This window comes from Oncorhynchus tshawytscha, linkage group LG05 (assembly GCF_018296145.1).
Source record: "Oncorhynchus tshawytscha isolate Ot180627B linkage group LG05, Otsh_v2.0, whole genome shotgun sequence".
Lineage (NCBI taxonomy): Eukaryota > Metazoa > Chordata > Actinopteri > Salmoniformes > Salmonidae > Oncorhynchus > Oncorhynchus tshawytscha.
This window is the reverse complement of record NC_056433.1, coordinates 68,585,645-68,604,881: the sequence shown is the minus strand read 5'-3', so window position 1 is coordinate 68,604,881 and position 19,237 is coordinate 68,585,645.

Genomic DNA, 19,237 nt, shown 5'->3' with positions numbered 1-19,237 from the left:
TGGAAGGTGAACCTTTGCCCAAGTCTGAGGTCCTGAGCGCTCTGGAGCAGGTTTTCATCAAGGATCTCTGTACTTTGCTCCGTTCATCTTTCCCTCGATCCTGACTAGTCTCCCAGTCTCTGCTGCTGAAAAACATCCCCACAGCATGATGCTGCGAGGTGAAGAGTGGTGCCTGGTTTCCAACAGACGCGACGCTTCACATTCAGGCCAAAAAGTTCAATCTTGGTTTCATGGTCTGAGAGTCCTTTAGGTGCCTTTTGGTAAACTCCAATCGGGCTTGCATGTGCCTTTTACTGAGGAGTAGCTTTTGTCTGGCCACTCTACCATAAAGGCCTGATTGGTGGAGTGATGCAGAGATGGTTGTCCTTCTGGAAGTTTCTCCCATCTCCACAGAGGAACTCTGGAGCTCTGTCAGGGTGGCCATCGGGTTCTTGGTCACCTCCCTGACCAAGGCCCTCCTTCCCCGATTGTTCAATTTGGCCAGGTGGTCAGATCTAGGAAGAGTCTTGGTGGTTCCAAACTTCTTCCATTTAAGAATGATGGCCACTGTGTTTTGGGGGACCTTTAGTGCTGCAGACATATTTTGGTACCCTTCCCCAGATCTGTGCTTCGACACAATCCTTTCTCTGAGCTCTACGGACAATTCCTTTGACCTCGTGGCTTGGTTTTTGCTCTGACATGCACTGTCAACTGTGGGACCTTGTATAGACAGGTGTGTTCCTTTCCAAATAATGTCCTATCAATTGAATTTACCACAGGTGGACTCTAATCAAGTTGTAGAAACATCTCAAGGATTATCACATTCAATTATCTGTATGGTCCCTCAGTTGAGCAGGGAATTTCAAGCACAGACTTAACCACAATGACCAGGGAGGTTTTCAAATGCAGCTAGCTGTTTGATGTTTTCCTTTTGCAACCAGGGCAGAAGAAAGCAACATTCACCTTCATAAATACTGTTTACATTGATTTCCATACAGAATAAAGCACTTAAGGGGCCTTATGGGCACCCTTAACTTTGTCACTTAATTTAAGGGGGAAATTCACCTTAATGTTTTATGCAACCGGGCCAAGGTCTCTATCTATATCTACGGCCTGTTGTTCACACAAGTATCTGCCAACTCATTGGATTGAATGGTCCTACCTGAATTCCTCCCGCCTACCTTCCATCTTTGAGGACATGTATTTCCATTGTTAGAGTGGTCAATCAACTATCTTGTCAATATAATAGACAATCTTTGCAGACATCTAACTTGATAGAGTCAGTAGTTACTTGACATTCTAACAATGGTGTTACAGCCCCGCCCCTTTGATTACAGGGTGACACAACTGGAAATGTATAGTAGCAATACACTGATGTATACACACCATAGGATGCTGCTGAGGGGAGGACGGCTCATAATAATGGCTAGGACGGAGCTAATTGAATGGCATCAATGTACACTATATATACAAAATGATGTGGACACTCCTTCAAAGGAGTGGATTAGTCGATTTCAGCCACACCTGTTACTGAGAGGCGTATAAAATCGAGCACACAGCCATGCCATCTCCATAGACAAACATTGGCAGTAGAATGGCCTTCCTGAAGAGGTCAGTGACTTTCAATATAGGATGCCACCTTTCCAACAAGTCAGTTCTTTACATTTCTGCTCTGCTAGAGCTGCCCCGGTCAACTGTAAGTGCTTTATTTTGAAGTGGAAACGTCTAAGAGCAACAATGGCTCAGCCCCGAAGTGGTAGGCCACACAAACTCACAGAATGGGACTGCTGAGTGCTGAAGCGCATAGTGCATAAAAATTGTCTGTCCTCGGTTGTAACACTCACTACAGAGTTACAAACTGCCTCTGGAGGCAACGTCAGTATAAGAACTGTTCCGTAGAGAGCTTCATGAAATGGGTTTCCAAGGCCGAGCAGCCGCACACAAGCCTAAGATCACCATGCGCAATGCCAAGAGTCGGCTGGAGTGGTGTAAAGCTCGCCGTCATTGGACTCTGGAGCAGTGGAAACTCATTATCTGGAGTGATGAATCGCACTTCACCATCTGGCAGTCCGACAGGACAAATCTCGGTTTGGCGGATTCCTGGAGAATGCTACCTGCCCCAATGCAAAGTGCCAACTGTAAAGTTTGGTGGACCAGGAATAATGGTCTGGGGCTGTTTTTCATGGTTCGGGCTAGGCCATACAATGACATACAATGACATTCTAGACATTCTAGACGATTCTGTGCTTCCAACTTAGTTTAGTTTATTAATTTGACCATTTGAAAAAAATCAAGCACACATAAAACTTGAAAAAGATATACATGCAAATGAGTAAAATCATTGTGGATAACACACAATAAAGTCTGGGACTTATTTCCATTGTGGTCCTCTTGAAACAAGATGGCTAGTCAAGATCGAACACAGTTGACAGCAAGATAATAAAACAAAAAGCAAAGAAGAAGAACATCTACCTCAACATTGCAGTTACATCATAGGGGTCATTCATTTGGGCACAGAAGACATCAACCCATTGTTTACTTTATTTTTAAAGCTGCCCAGAGAGGATCTCATTTTTATGGGCAGAGGCAACTCATTCCACTCTGAGGCTCCAGTATACAAGAAAGTACCTTTCCCAGCATTACTCCTGAACCTGTATAAGGACACATTAGCAACACCTGATCTGGTGCTGTGATTGTGTGCATCCCTAGCACAGGGAAAGTAAATAGTTAGATATCTGGGCGCAGAACCATAAATACTCCTGTAAACCAAACCCATTGTAATCTGGGATACCCTAGCCTCAACAGGCAGCCAGTTGAGTTCCTGAAAGCAGCTCCTGCCTATGTGAGTACATTGACTCACATTATACCCTGTTAAGCTTGTTTTGGGATATCTGGAGCTTCCCTTCGTAAGCTTAGATAAGCCCCCAAACCAGGAAGTTCTAGGGTAGTCAAAATGGCATTGAATGTGGCTATTGGCTAGCACTTTCATGGAGTCCTTATCAAGCAGCTTGGACTTTCTATCCAAAAACTTAGTCCTGTCATGAACCTTCCCTAGCACCTTATTGGCCATGCTCACACCTCCCAAGCTTCCATCAAGGATGCATCCCAGGTAGCTAACAGAGGTTTTAGTAGTCAGCACCTCACCCCCTCACCCCCCCAACTCCACTCTGATTTCAGAGGACCTACTCAAGTTAGGTCTGGATCCAAAAAGAATTGCCTCAGTTTTACCTAAGTGCAGAGATAGCTTATTATCTCCAACATCGGTGCTAAGTGTGCTCTCCAGCATAGTTTTACTTTTGTGAGACACCAGAAGTGTAGAATCATCCACCTAAAGGAAAATAACAAGCATCTTTCATATCGTTTATATACAGTAAAAGAACCTGCCCCTGCTGAACACCACAAGTCATTGGTTTTGCCTGAGACAGTGAACCATTAGCCTCTAATTCTTGCTCTCTACCTGATAAATAGGACTTTACCCCGCCTAGAGGGATACTGCTTAACTTTGTGGCAACAGTTTGGGGAAGGCCCTTTCCTGTTCCGGCATGAACATTTCCCTGTGCACAAAGTGAAGTCCATACAGAAATGGTTTGTCGAGATCGGTGTGGATGTACTTGACTTGCCTGTACAGGCCCCTGACCTCAACCCCATCGAACACCTTTGGGATGAATTGGAATGCGAGCCAGGCCCAATCGCCCATAATCAGTGCCCGACCTCACTAATGCTCTTGTGGCTGAATAGAAGCAAGTCCCTGCAGCAATGTTCCAACATCTAGTGGAATGCCTTCCCTTAAGAGTGGAGGCTGGGGACCAAATCCATATGAATGCCCATGATTCTGGAAAGTTAGGCAAGCAGGTGTCCACATACTTTTAGTCATGTAGTGTATATGATACCATTCCACGAATCCCGCTCTAGCCATTACCACGAGCCCGTCTACCCCAATTAACAGGCCACCAACCTCCTGTATTACACACCCATGTTACATCACGTTGATGTCAGTGCTTCATACTTTATATTTTGTAACTTATGAGTAACATACTGGTATCGAAACATATTCTGTATGCAACCCAGACTGGTACAGAATACGGCCGGATGGTTCATCCCAACCCAAATATGATAATGCTGGTTCAGCTGTTTATTAAATCACCAAAGGTTTCTCATCATTTGGTCTCTATAGGCTGGTGTTTTTTATGAGAGGTCTGGGTTTTGCACAGTCACACTCTGTTTAGACTTAACAGCCTCAGGGAAACTGCTTATGTTACAGGTTAGAGTTCAGAGGTCTGGGAAGAAAGACGCTAGGAGGTCATTAAAAACAGGTCGTGAAAGGCCATATGTTGTTTTCAGTTAAGCCAATATTTAAATATTTGGGCAAGCAACAAATATTGATGAAAGCAACAAATAGTCTCTCTCTTTCTTCTTTACAGTAAATCTAATCTGTGGTGATAATGCTAGTAGGGATGTCTAATGTCTTCCATACAGGCTGCCCTATGCTCCTTTAAAAGGCTGCTGCTGCCACTGGAGGTTGTAAACATCTATTTCCCTCAACTGTAGATGGTGAAAACTGGCAGGTTGTACTTCTTCTGCTTCTGCTTCTGCTCCTCCACCATCTCCACCTCTTCCTCCTCCTTCACTATCTCCATCTTTTCCTCTTCCTCATCCTCCGCTACCTCCATCTCCACCTCTTCCTCCTCCTTCACTATCTCCATCTTTTCCTCTTCCTCATCCTCCGCTACCTCCATCTCCACCTCTTCCTCCTCTTCCTCCTCCTCCACCACCATCTCCACCTCTTCCTCCATCTCCACCATCTCCACCTCTTCCTCCTCCATCTCTTCCTCCTCCACCATCTCCACCTCTTCCTCCTCCTCATCTCCACCTCTTCCTCCTCCACCATCTCCACCTCTTCCTCCTCCATCTCCACCTCTTCCTCCTCCACCATCTCAACCTCTTCCTCCTCCACCATCTCCACCTCTTCCTCCTCCATCTCCACCTCTTCCTCCTCCACCATCTCAACCTATTCCTCCTCCACCATCTCCACCTCTTCCTCCTCCATCTCCACCTCTTCCTCCTCCACCATCTCAACCTATTCCTCCTCCACCATCTCCACCTCTTCCTCCACCATCTCAACCTATTCCTCCTCCATCTCCACCTCTTCCTCCTCCACCATCTCCACCTCTTCCTCCTCCATCTACACCTCTTCCTCCTCCTCTACTTCTCCTACACCTCTTCCTCCTCCACCATCTCCACCTCTTCCTCCTCCATCTACACCTCTTCCTCCTCCTCTACTTCTCCTACACCTCTTCCTCCTCCACCATCTCCACCTCTTCCTCCTCCACCATCTCCACCTCTTCCTCCTCCATCTACACCTCTTCCTCCTCCATCTCCACCTCTTCCTCCTCCACCATCTCCACCTCTTCCTCCTCCACCATCTCCACCTCTTCCTCCTCCATCTACACCTCTTCCTCCTCCTCTACTTCTCCTACACCTCTTCCTCCTCCACCATCTCCACCTCTTCCTCCTCCATCTACACCTCTTCCTCCTCCATCTCCACCTCTTCCTCCTCCATCTACACCTCTTCCTCCTCCACCATCTCCACCTCTTCCTCCTCCATCTACACCTCTTCCTCCTCCATCTCCACCTCTTCCTCCTCCATCTCCACCTCTTCCTCCTCCATCTACACCTCTTCCTCCTCCTCTACTTCTCCTACATCTCTTCCTCCTCCACCATCTCCACCTCTTCCTCCTCCACCATCTCCACCTCTTCCTCCTCCATCTACACCTCTTCCTCCTCCATCTCCACCTCTTCCTCCTCCACCATCTCCACCTCTTCCTCCTCCATCTACACCTCTTCCTCCTCCTCTACTTCTCCTACACCTCTTCCTCCTCCACCATCTCCACCTCTTCCTCCTCCACCATCTCCACCTCTTCCTCCTCCATCTCCACCTCTTCCTCCTCCACCATCTCCACCTCTTCCTCCTCCACCATCTCCACCTCTTCCTCCTCCACCATCTCCACCTCTTCCTCCTCCATCTCCACCTCTTCCTCCTCCATCTCCACCTCTTCCTCCTCCATCTCCACCTCTTCCTCCTCCATCTCCACCTCTTCCTCCTCCATCTACACCTCTTCCTCCTCCTCTACTTCTCCTACACCTCTTCCTCCTCCACCATCTCCACCTCTTCCTCCTCCATCTACACCTCTTCCTCCTCCATCTACACCTCTTCCTCCTCCTCTACTTCTCCTACACCTCTTCCTCCTCCTCTACTTCTCCTACACCTCTTCCTCCTCCATCTACACCTCTTCCTCCTCCTCTACTTCTCCTACACCTCTTCCTCCTCCTCTACTTCTCCTACACCTCTTCCTCCTCCTCTACTTCTCCTACACCTCTTCCTCCTCCTCTACTTCTCCTACACCTCTTCCTCCTCCTCTACTTCTCCTACACCTCTTCCTCCTCCTCTACTTCTCCTACACCTCTTCCTCCTCCTCTACTACACCTTCTCCTCCTCTACACCTCTTCCTCCTCCTCTACTTCTCCTACACCTCTTCCTCCTCCTCTACTTCTCCTACACCTCTTCCTCCTCCTCTACTTCTCCTACACCTCTTCCTCCTCCTCTACTTCTCCTACACCTCTTCCTCCTCCTCTACTTCTCCTACACCTCTTCCTCCTCCTCTACTTCTCCTACACCTCTTCCTCCTCCTCTACTTCTCCTACACCTCTTCCTCCTCCTCTACTTCTCCTACACCTCTTCCTCCTCCTCTACTTCTCCTACACCTCTTCCTCCTCCATCTACACCTCTTCCTCCTCCTCTACTTCTCCTACACCTCTTCCTCCTCCTCTACTTCTCCTACACCTCTTCCTCCTCCTCTACTTCTCCTACACCTCTTCCTCCTCCTCTACTTCTCCTACACCTCTTCCTCCTCCTCTACTTCTCCTACACCTCTTCCTCCTCCTCTACTTCTCCTACACCTCTTCCTCCTCCTCTACTTCTCCTACACCTCTTCCTCCTCCTCTACTTCTCCTACACCTCTTCCTCCTCCTCTACTTCTCCTACACCTCTTCCTCCTCCTCCTACACCTTTCCTCCTCCTCTCCTACACACCTCTTCCTCCTCCTCTACTTCTCCTACACCTCTTCCTCCTCCTCTACTTCTCCTACACCTCTTCCTCCTCCTCTACTTCTCCTACACCTCTTCCTCCTCCTCTACTTCTCCTACACCTCTTCCTCCTCCTCTACTTCTCCTACACCTCCCTCTCCTCTACTTCTCCTACACCTCTTCCTCCTCCATCTACACCTCTTCCTCCTCCTCTACTTCTCCTACACCTCTTCCTCCTCCTCTACTTCTCCTACACCTCTTCCTCCTCCTCTACTTCTCCACCTACACCTCTTCCTCCTCCTCTACTTCTCCTACACCTCTTCTCCTCCTCTACTTCTCCTACACCTCTTCCTCCTCCTCTACTTCTCCTACACCTCCTCCTCTACTTCTCCTACACCTCCTCCTACACACCTCTTCCTCCTCCATCTTCTCCTACACCTCTTCCTCCTCCTCTACTTCTCCTACACCTCTTCCTCCTCCTCTACTTCTCCTACACCTCTTCCTCCTCCTCTACTTCTCCTACACCTCTTCCTCTTCTTCCTCCCTCTTCCTCCTCCTCTACTTCTCCTACACCTCTTCCTCCTCCTCCTTCTCCTCCTCCTCCTTCTCCTACACCTCTTCCTCCTCCTCTACTTCTCCTACACCTCTTCCTCCTCCTCTACTTCTCCTACACCTCTTCCTCCTCCTCTACTTCTCCTACACCTCTTCCTCCTCCTCTACTTCTCCTACACCTCTTCCTCCTCCTCTACTTCTCCTACACCTCTTCCTCCTCCTCTACTTCTCCTACACCTCCTCTACTTCTCCTACACCTCTTCCTCCTCCTCTACTTCTCCTACACCTCTTCCTCCTCCTCTACTTCTCCTACACCTCTTCCTCCTCCTCTACTTCTCCTACACCTCTTCCTCCTCCTCTACTTCTCCTACACCTCTTCCTCCTCCTCTACTTCTCCTACACCTCTTCCTCCTCCTCTCTCCTACACTTCTCCTCTACTTCTCCTACACCTCTTCCTCCTCCTCTACTTCTCCTACACCTCCTCTACTCCTCTTCTCTACACCTCTTCCTCCTCCTCTACTTCTCCTACACCTCTTCCTCCTCCTCTTCTCCTACTTCTCTTCTCCTACACCTCTTCCTCCTCCTCTACTTCTCCTACACCTCTTCCTCCTCCTCTCCTACTTCTCCTACACCTCTTCCTCCTCCTCTACTTCTCCCTCTTCACCTCTTCCTCCTCCTCTACTTCTCCTACACCTCCTCTCCTCCTCTACTTCTCCTACACCTCCTCCTCTACTTCTCCTACACCTCTCTACTTCTCCTACACCTCTTCCTCCTCCTCTACTTCTCCTACACCTCTTCCTCCTCCTCTACTTCTCCTACACCTCTTCCTCCTCCTCTACTTCTCCTACACCTCTTCCTCCTCCTCTACTTCTCCTACACCTCTTCCTCCTCCTCTACTTCTCCTACACCTCCTCTACTTCTCCTACACCTCCTCTACTTCTCCTACACCTCCTCCTCCTCTCTTCTCCTACACCTCTTCCTCCTCCTCTACTTCTCCTACACCTCTTCATCCTCCTCTACTTCTCCTACACCTCTTCCTCCTCCTCTACTTCTCCTACACCTCCTCTACTTCTCCTACACCTCTTCCTCCTCCTCTACTTCTCCTACACCTCCCCTTTTCCAGGCAGTTTTTTTTCTTCCATCCTGTTTTTCTGTAAAATCCCCTGGTGGCAGATTTACTCACCCTCAATGGGAACAAAGGCTTCATGCATTTGTGTAACTGTTCCCCTTGCAACTGAACGCCTATGAGTTTTCTGGATTGCAACATTGTGTCGGATCTTTGTGAGCCTTACATATACACTGAGTCTACAAAACATTAGGAACAACTTCCTATTACTGAGTTGCACCCCTTTGGCCCTCAGAACATCCTCAATTTGTCAGGGCATGGTGTCGAAAGCGTCCCATGAGGATACTGGCCAATGTTAACTCCAATGCTTCTCACAGTTGTGTCAAGTTGGCTGGATGTCCTTTGGGTGGCGAACCATTCTTGATACACACGGGAAACTGTTGAGCATTAAAAACCCAACAGCGTCGCAGTTCTTGACACACTCAACTTAATTTTTTAACCTTTATTTAACTCGGCAAGTCAGTTAAATTTAGAACAAACTCTTATTTACAATGATGGCTACCGGGGAACAGTGGGTTAACTGCCTTGTTCAGGGGCAGAACAACAGATTTTTACCTTGTCAGCTCAGGGATTCAATCCAGCAACCTTTCGGTTACTGGCCCAACTCTCTAACCACTAGGCTCCCTGCCACCCCTCACTAGGCGCCTGGCACCTACTGTTCAAAGGCACTTAAATCTTTTATCTTACCCATTCAGCTTCTGAATGGCACATACACAATCCTTTTCTCCATTGTCTCAAGGCTTAAAAATACTTACTTAACCTGTTTCCTCTCCTTCATCTACTTTGATTGAAATGGATTTAACAGATAACATCAATAACGTATTATAGCTTTTATTTGGATTCACCTAATGTTTTGGACACTCGGGCGGCAGGTAGCCTGGCAGTTAAGAGCTTTGAGCCAGTAACCGGAAGGTCACTGGTTGGAATACCCCAGCAGACTAAGTGAAATCTGTTTATGTGACCTTGAGCAAAGGCACTTAACCCTAATTGCTCCTGTAAGTTACTCTGGATAAGAGCGTCTGCTAAATGACCAAAATGTAAATGTAAAAATGTGTATAAAGGCGGGCAGGTTTATTTGCATAGAGAGGGTATGTGGGCTAAACATACACGACCGTGAGTTCAAATCAAAATACATTTTATTCGTCACATGTGCCAAATACAACAGGTGTAGATTTTACCATGAAGTGCTCATTTACGAGCCCTTTCCCAGCAATGCAGAGTTAAAAAGTAGGAAAATGTGCTCAAAAGGAAATACTAACACAATAATGAGACTATATACAAGGAGGACCGGTAACAGTCAATGTGCAGGGTACGAGGTAGGTAATATGTACTGTACATGTAGGTAGGGGTAAAAGTGACTAGGCAATCAGGATAGATAATAAACAGAGTAACATCAGCATATGTGGACATCTTCTGCTGCTGCTCCTCCACCATCTCCACCTCTTCCTCCTCCTCCACCATCTCCAATCATACATAGTGTGTCTATGTATGATTGTGTATGATTGTGTTGGAGTGTCTGTATAGTATGTGTGAGTGTGTGGGTAGAGTCCAGTGAGTGTGCATAAAGCAGGTGCAAGAGAGTCAGTGCAAATACAAAGGTGGTCAATGATAGTAGTCAGTGTATCCATTTCAATAACTGTTAAGCAGTCTTATGGCTTGGGAGTAGAAGCTGTTCAGAAGCCTTCTTTAGTGTGTAAATATACCACAGCTTATGTGTGTCACACACACTGAAATAGTGTCACTCTTCTAGTTTTTGACACAAAAGAGATCAGGCCTATGTTGACTGTCTGTTTGTCTCTCTTTGTAATAACTACAGACAGAAATGCTCATAATTTCACTGATGAGTATTGACACCACTCTCTCAATGCTAAAAACAACCTGAGATCTCCAGTATTTTTCCACTTCCCTTAACTTGTTTTCCTGGTGGATTTTAAAGACAGCCCATCCCCCATTTTACACCTCCCCCTTCTTCCTCCTCCTGCTTCCTGGCACCATCCCCTAATTTACTACCAACCCCCCAACCCCCAACCCCTCTGCGTTGAAGCCTTGTCTGCAGATGGCTCAGAGCTGGCTGGAAGGCTGTTTGATTGGCTGGCTGGCTCTTTTTTTTCTTACTATGGAGTGCGGCTGCAGTGAAAGAACAGCAGACCTCTCAGTTTCAGTTGAGTTGATGAAAGCAGTGCAGAGGTGGAAAATGGCTAGGTAACTGCTGTTTGATTTGACAGGAAATTAAACTCGAGTTTCTAATCCCGGTGCTGAGCTTCTGTGTAGCAGTTTATTGTTGTAGGCTATGGCATGTATTTGTTCCAGAATGTATGTATGTCCCTTAGTAGGCTGTCATTGTAAATAACAATTTGTTCTTAACTGACTTGCCTAGTTAAATAAAGGTTCAACTAAACATGTAGGTGAGGTGAATGAAGCTACAGCACTCAAGTATTTTAAGGTCTCCCAAGTGGCGCAGCGGTCTAAGACACTGCATGTCAGTGATAGAGGTGTCACTACAGACCCTGGTTTGAATCCAGGCTGTACTTTATTTAACCAGGTAGGCTAGTTGAGAACAAGTTCTCATTTGCAAATGTGACCTGGCCAAGATAAAGCAAAGCAGTTCGACACATACAACAACAGAGTTACACATGGAATAAACAAACACAAAAAATACAACTACAAAAATAATACAGTAGAAAAATCTATATACAGCATGTGCAAATGAGGTAGGATAAGAGAGGTAAGGCAATAAATATGCTATGGTGGCAAATGAATTACAATATAGCAATTAAACATTGGAATGGTAGGATGTGCAGAAGATGAATGTGCAAGTAGAGATACTGGGGTGCAAAGGAGCAAGATAAATAAATAAATACATTATGGGGATGAGGAAGATTGGATGGGCTATTTACAGATGAGCTATGTGCAGGTGCAATCACCAGGTGCAATCTGTGAGCTGCTCTGACAGCTGGTGCTTAAAGCTAGTGAGTTAGGTAAGAGTCTCCAGATTCAGAGATTTTTGCAGTTCGTTCCAGTCATTGGCAGCAGAGAACTGGAAGGAGAGGCGGTCAAAGGAAGAATTAGCTTTGGGGGTGACCAGTGAGATATACCTGCTGGAGCGAGGGCTACAGGGGGTGCTGAGATAAGGCGGGGCTTGGTGACGAGTATGAAGCGAGGGCCAGCCAACGAGAGCATACAGGTCGCAGTGGTGGGTAATATATGGGGCTTTGGTGACAAAACGGATGGCACTGTGATAGTGTCACGTTCGCTGTCTTCAAACTCCCTATCATAAATGAGCCAAGGCGCAGTGTGCATGTAATTCCACATCTTTAATCGAAGTGAAACATTTCACAAAAAAAAAAGGTAAAACAGAATCAGAATGTGACGGAACCATGGCGCACACAAACACTCACAGAAAATAAATAATTATCCACAAACACAGGTGGGAAAAAGGCTGCCTAAGTATGATTCCCAATCAGAGACAACGATAGACAGCTGCCTCTGATTGGGACCATACCCGGCAAACAAAGAAATAGAAAACTAGAATGCCCACCCAAATCACACCCTGACCTCACCAAAGACAGAAATAAAAAGGCTCTCTAAGGCCAGGGCGTGACAGTACTCCCACCCCACAAAGGTGCGGACTCCGGCCATAAAACCTGACTCTATGAGGGAGGGTCCGGGAGGGCATCTATCCTTGGTGGCGCCTCCACGCAAGCGTAGACCCCGCTCCGCTTGCGTGGAACCAGACCGTGGATCGTCACCGGAGGCTCTGGACTGTAGATCGTTGCCGGAGGACCCGGACCGTAGATCATCGCCGAAGGAACCAGACTGTAGGTCGTTGCCAAGGACTCCGGACCGTCGCCGGGGGCTCTGGACTGCCAACCGTTGCCGGGGGTTCTGGACTGCTGACCGTCGCCGGGGGCTCTGGACTAACGACCGTCGCTGTGGGCTCTGGACTGCTGACAGTCGCTGGAGGTTATGGACTGCCGACTGTCGCTGGAGGCTCTGGACTGCCGACTGTCGCTGGAGACTCTGGACTGGTGACCGTCGCTGGAGACTCTGGACTGCAGACCATCGCTGGAGACTCTGGACTGCAGACCGTAACTGGAGACTCCGGACCACGGATCGTCACTGGAGGCTTCGTGCCACCGATCATCACTGCAGGCTCCGGGCCATGCATCATCACTGGATGCTTCATGCCATGGATCATCACTGGAGGCTTCGGGCCATGGATCACCACTGGAGGTTTCGGGCCATGGATCATCACTGGAGGCCTGGTGCGTAGAGCTGGCACAGGGCTTACCGGAATGGGGAGACGCCCTGGAGGTCTGGAGCGCAGAGCTGCCACAACCCGTCCTGGCTGGATGCTCACCCTAGCCCGGCAACTGCGGGGCGCTGGCACAGGATGTACTGGGCTGTGAAGGCGCACCGGAGACACAGTGCGCAGAGGCGGCACAGGATATCCTGGGCCGAGGAAGCGCACTGGAGACCAGGAGTGCTGAGCCGGCACAACCCGTCCTGGCTGGATGCTTTTGCACGACAAGTGCGAGGAGCTGGAACCGAGCGCACCGGGCTATGAATGTGCACTGGAGACACAGTGCGTATCACCGCATAACATGGTGCCTGAACGTCACACGCTCCCTAAAGCGAGTGCGGGGAGTTGGCTCTGGTCTGAAACCTGGCTCCGCCAACCACTCCGTGGCTGGCGGAGCCTCTCGTGCTAGCTTTTTGGTTGCGTCCCCCGGAAAAGTCGTTGATCTTCCTTCGCTGCCTCCGCCTGCTTCCATGACAGGGTCTTGTCCCCTGCCCTAATCTCCTCCCCGGTCCAGCTCCTCTTCCAAGTTGACGCACGCTGCTTGGTCTTTTTGTGGAGGGTAATCCTGTCACGTTCACTGTTTTCAAACTCCCTATCATAAATGAGCCAAGGCATGGGCGTGCATGTAATTCCAGATCTCTAATCGAAGTGAAACCTTTCACAAAAAACCCCCAGGTAAAACAGAATCTGAACGTGACGCAACCGTGGCGCACACAAACACTCACAGAAAATAAATAATTACCCACAAACACAAGTGGGAAAAAGGCTGCCTAAGTATGATTCCCAATCAGAGACAACAATAGACTGCCTAAACTACACGGCCAACAAAGAAATAGAAAACTAGAATGCACAGCCAAATCACACCCTGACCTAACCAAAGAGAGAAATAAAAAGGCTCTCTAAGGTCAGGGCGTGACAGATAGACTGCATCCAATTTGTTGAGTAGAGTGTTGGAGGCTATTTTATAAATGACATAGCCGAAGTCGAGGATCGGTATGATGGTCAGTTTTACGAGAGTATGTTTGGCAGCATGAGTGAAGGATGCTTTGTTGTGAAATAGGAAGCCAATTCTAGATTTGATTTTGGATTGGAGATGTTTAATGTGAGTCTAGAAGGAGAGTTTACAGTCTAACCATACACCTAGGTATTTGTAGTTGTCCACATATTCTAAGTCAAAACCATCCAGAGTAGTGATGCTGGACGGGCGGGCAGGTGCGGGCAGCGATCGGTTGAAGAGCATGCATTTAGTTTTACTTGAATTTAAGAGCAGTTGGAGGCCACGGAAGGAGAGTTGTATTAAAGCTCATCTAGATGTTAGCTAACACAGTGTCCAACGAAGGGCCAGAGGTATACAAAATGGTGTCGTCTGCATAGAGGTGGATCAAAGAATCACCAGCAGCGAGAGCGACATCATTGATGTATACAGAGAAGAGAGTCGGCCCGAGAATTTAACCCTGTGGCACCCCCATAGAGACTGCCAGAGGTCCGGACAACAGGCCCTCAGATTTGACATACTGAACTCTATCGGAGAAGTAGTTGGTGAACCAAGCGAGACAATCATTTAGGAAACCAAGGCTGTTGAGCCTGCCAATAAGAATGTTGTGATTGACAGAGTCAAAAGCCTTAGCCAGGTCGATGAATACGGCTGCACAGTCTCTTATCGATAGCGGTTATGATATCGTTTAGGACCTTGAGCGTGGCTGAGGTGCACCCACGACCAGCTCTGAAAACAGATTGCATAGCAGAGAAGGTACGGTGAGATTCGAAATGGTGGGTAATCTGTTTGTTAACTTCAAAGACATTAGAAAGGCAGGGTAGAATTGATATAGATCTGTAGCAGTTTGGGTCTAGAGTGTCTCCCCTTTTGATGAGGGGGACGACCGCGGCAGCTTTCCAATCTATGGGAATCTCAGACGATACGAAAGAGAGGTTGAACAGGCAAATAATAGAGGTTGCAATAATTTTGGCAGATAATTTTAAAAAGAGAGGGTCCAGATTGTCTAGCCCGGCTGATTTGTAAGGGTCCAGATTTTGCAGCTCTTTCAGAACATCAGCTATCTGGATTTGGGTGAAGGAGAAGTGGGGGAGGTTTGGGTGAGTTGCTGTGAGGAGCGCAGGGCTGTTGACCGGGGTAGGGGTAGCCAGGTGGAAAGCATGGCCAGCCGTAGAAAAATGCTTATTGAAATTCTCAATTATTGTGGATTTATTGGTAGTGACAGTGTTTGCTAGCCTCAGTGCAGTGGGCAGCTGGGAGGAAGTGCTCTTATTCTCCATGGACTTTACAGTGTCCCAGAACTTTTTTGAGTTTGTACTACAGGATGCAAATTTCTGTTTGAAAAAGCTAGCCTTAGCTTTCCTAACTGCCTGTGTATATTGGTTCCTAACTTCCCTGAAAGGTTGCGTATCACAGGGGCTATTCGATGCTAATGCAGAACGCCACAGGATGTTTTGGTGCTGGTCAAGGGCAGACAGGTCTGGAGTGAACCAATGGCTATTTCTATTCCTAGTTCTACATTTTTTGAACGGAGCATGCTTATTTAAGATAGTGAGGAAGACACTTTTAAAGAATAACCAAGAATCCTCTTCTGACGGGATGAGGTCAATGTCATTCCAGGATACCCCGGCCAGGTCGATTATAAAGGCCTGTTCACTGAAGTATTTTAGGGAGCGTTTGACAGTGATGAGTGGTGGTCGTTTGACCGCAGACCCATTACGGATGCAGGCAATGAGGCAGTGATCGCTGAGATCTTGGTTGAAAACAGCAGAGGTGTATTTGGAGGGCAAGTTAGTTAGGATGATATCTATGAGGGTCCCCGTGTTAACGGCTTTGGGGTTGTACCTGATAGGTTCATTGATAATTTGTGTGAGATTGAGGACATACATCTTAAATTGTAGGATGGCCGGCGTGTTAAGCATGTCCCAGTTCAGGTCACCTAGCAGCACGAGCTCAGAGATAGATGGGGGAAATCAATTCACATATGGTATCCAGGGCACAGCTGGGGTCAGAGGGTGGCCTATAACAAGCGGCAACGGTAAGAGACTTGTTTCTGGAATTTTTAGAAGCAGAAGCTCAAATGATTTTGGTACAGACCTGGATAGTAAGACAGAACTCTGCAGGCTATCTCTGCAGTAGATTGCAACACCGCCCCCTTTGGCAGTTCTTTTTTGGTGGAAAATGTTATAGTTAGGGATGGAAATTTCTTGGTTTTTGGTGGTTTTCCTAAGCCAGGATTCAGACACTGCTAAGACATCCGGGTTGGCAGAATGTGCTAAAGCAGTGAATAAAGCAAACTTAGGGAGTAGGCTTCTAATGTTAACATGCATGAAACCAAGGCTTTTACGGTTACAGAAGTCAACAAATGAGAGCACCTGGGGAGTAGGAGTGGAGCTACACACTGCAGGTCCTGGATTAACCTCTACATCACCAGAGGAACAGAGGACAAGTAGGATAAGGGTACAGCTAAAGGCTAGAAGAACTGGCCGTCAAGCACATTCGAAACAGAGAGTAAAGGGAGCAGGTTTCTGGGCACGATAGCATAGATTCAAGGCATAATGTACAGACAAAGATATGGTAGGAAGAGAGTACATTGGAGGTAAACCTAGGCATTGAGTAATGATGAGAGAGATATAGTCTTTAGAGACGGTTAAACCAGGTGATGTCATCGCATATGTGGGAGGTGGAACAACATGGTTGGTTAAGGCATATTGAGCATATTGAGTATCACAAACAGCCGTGATTGGGAGTCCCATAGGGCAGTGCACAACTGGCCCAGCGTTTTCTGGTATTCTGGCATGTCTTCAAGTGAAGACAGCATATGAAGTCCTACTCTTACATAACCATGCGCACACCATGACTGTACCTTCATTTTGATTACAGCATAACTCCAGCCAAACCCAGACAACGCTGGGACAATTGTGCGCTGCCGTATGGGACTCGACATCCGGTCTTGATTAGGAGTCCGATAGGGCAGCGCACAATTGGCCCAGCGTCATCCAGGTTGGCCAGGGGAGGCCGTCATTGTAAATAAGAATTTGTTCTTAACTGACTTGCCTAGTTAAATAAAAGGGGCAGAACGAATGACAATGGGATGCTATAAGTCAAGAACTACGTATGTTGTGCTTGAGTACAGAAAGTATTTGCTTCAAGCACATTAATAAACCTGCTGCTGAGTCTTGCTGTGGCAGCATTTTCCCACGGTCTACACTCTACATGATGGCAACATGCTGATAAACCCCTCTTGGGCAAATTCCAGCTCGCCCTGAGGAGCTGGCACATAGGCAGCAGACTTTCAGTGAAACGTCATGTCTGGGACAGCCCACGGAAACAGATGACAGGCAGGTGATGCAGGTACCGGCTAAAACAACACATAAGCTCACAGAGCTCAGGTGTGTACCAGGACTCTGGTGTGACTGACAGCCTACGCCGGCAGTTCCTGATGGAGCTAATCAAATCAGGAACACAGACAGACAGAACAGTACAGACCACCACTGACTGACTGATCAATGTGGTTTCAGGTAAATTCGTATTATTCTGTATGTAAATCTGTGAACTCCATGTAGTATGATATTTATGTAATGTAGGTTACATTATGAATGGAATAGCGGTCGTACAATATAATATGAATTAGAGGACGTATAATGTAATTTGTCTTACCCAGTCGTACAATAGCATATGAATTGGATGGCGTAATTTATCACACGTCTTGGAGGACGTATAGTATTGCACGTCTTTATCTGAGACCAGGTTCCTTGTTACACTGTAACAACAAAGGAGAATTACAGGGAGAATTTACGTTGGCGGCTAATTCCCTTCCAATTGCATAACTACATAAAATCTGTCTAATTTGACTTGCTTGGCTTCAAGTGAAGACAGAATCTGATGTTCAATGTCCTATGGAGTCCTACTCTTCCATAATCATGCTCACACCATGGCTGTACCTTCATTTTGATTACAGCATCTCTGTGAAAAGACATGGGAGGAAGGTACACTGACAGATTTCCATAGAAATATGCTACATTGCAGCAGAAGTCAAAGATTATAATTTTTCTTGAATATGATAATAATCTACAGTATGTTCATAAGACTCCCAACATCTTCTTTAAATATATACATGAATGAAATGACAAGGAAGAAGATTACACCCCTATGTCAAATGGGAAAGATGACGTCTGGTCTCCTCAGATGATGCAAAATGTGGGCTAAAGGCCAACTACAGTATGTAGCCTTTTGAGAAGGAGAATAATCCTATATCTAAGAAAACGTACTCTCTTGTTCCCATGACATCATAGTGACCTGACCTCACAGGCTTTTCTCTCTCTCCTCATCCTCTCTCTGCCTGCCTATCTCCTCTCCCTGCCTCTGTCTCTCTCCTCCTCTCCCTGCCTCTGTCTCTCTTTAGTCTCCCTAGACATCCGCTTTGCCTGCCTCAATTTTCAAATGCTCTCTACTAGCTATGGTTACCTCGGCTGAGGACCTTTTCTAGTCTACACAGTGGTTATGTCTCAAATGGCACCCTATTCCTTATATAGTGCACTACTTTTGACCCTATGGAGCCAGGTTAAAAGTAGTGCACTACATAGAGAATAGGGTACCATTTGGGATACAAAGAGTGTCTTCAGCTTCAGTGAACTGTAGCCATAGCCAGTTACATAACTATTCCACCCACTCTGTGGTTGTGGCGTTGCCAACAGTGGAGGCTGCTGAGGGGAGGACGGCTCATAATAACATCTGGAACGGAGCAAATGGAATGCCCTCAAACCTATGGAAACCATGTGTTTGTTGTATTTGATACCATTCCACTCACTCCACTCCAGCCATTACCACAAGCCCGTCCTCCCCAATTAAGGTTCCACCAACCTCCTGTGGTTGCCAACAATCCTCCTCCATGCTCCACGTGAGACTGATGATGGTTCACGCCTCAGAGGCGTCCTGATAAGACACGGGATTCGTCCCAAATGGCATCCTATTCCCTATCTAGTGCATTCATTTTGACCAGGGCCCATAGCGTAGTGCACTATGTACTGTAGGGAATATTGTGCCAGATGGGACACAACCAGGGAGCAGGAGTGCCACGTTTTTGTTCTCTGTCTCTGTCCCATGCGCCATCGCCTGTGAACATCAAGATTAGACTGCCCTCAGGCCACAATGATCAGCAGCCTCTCTGCGCAAACACTGTGTTATACTTCTGACTTAG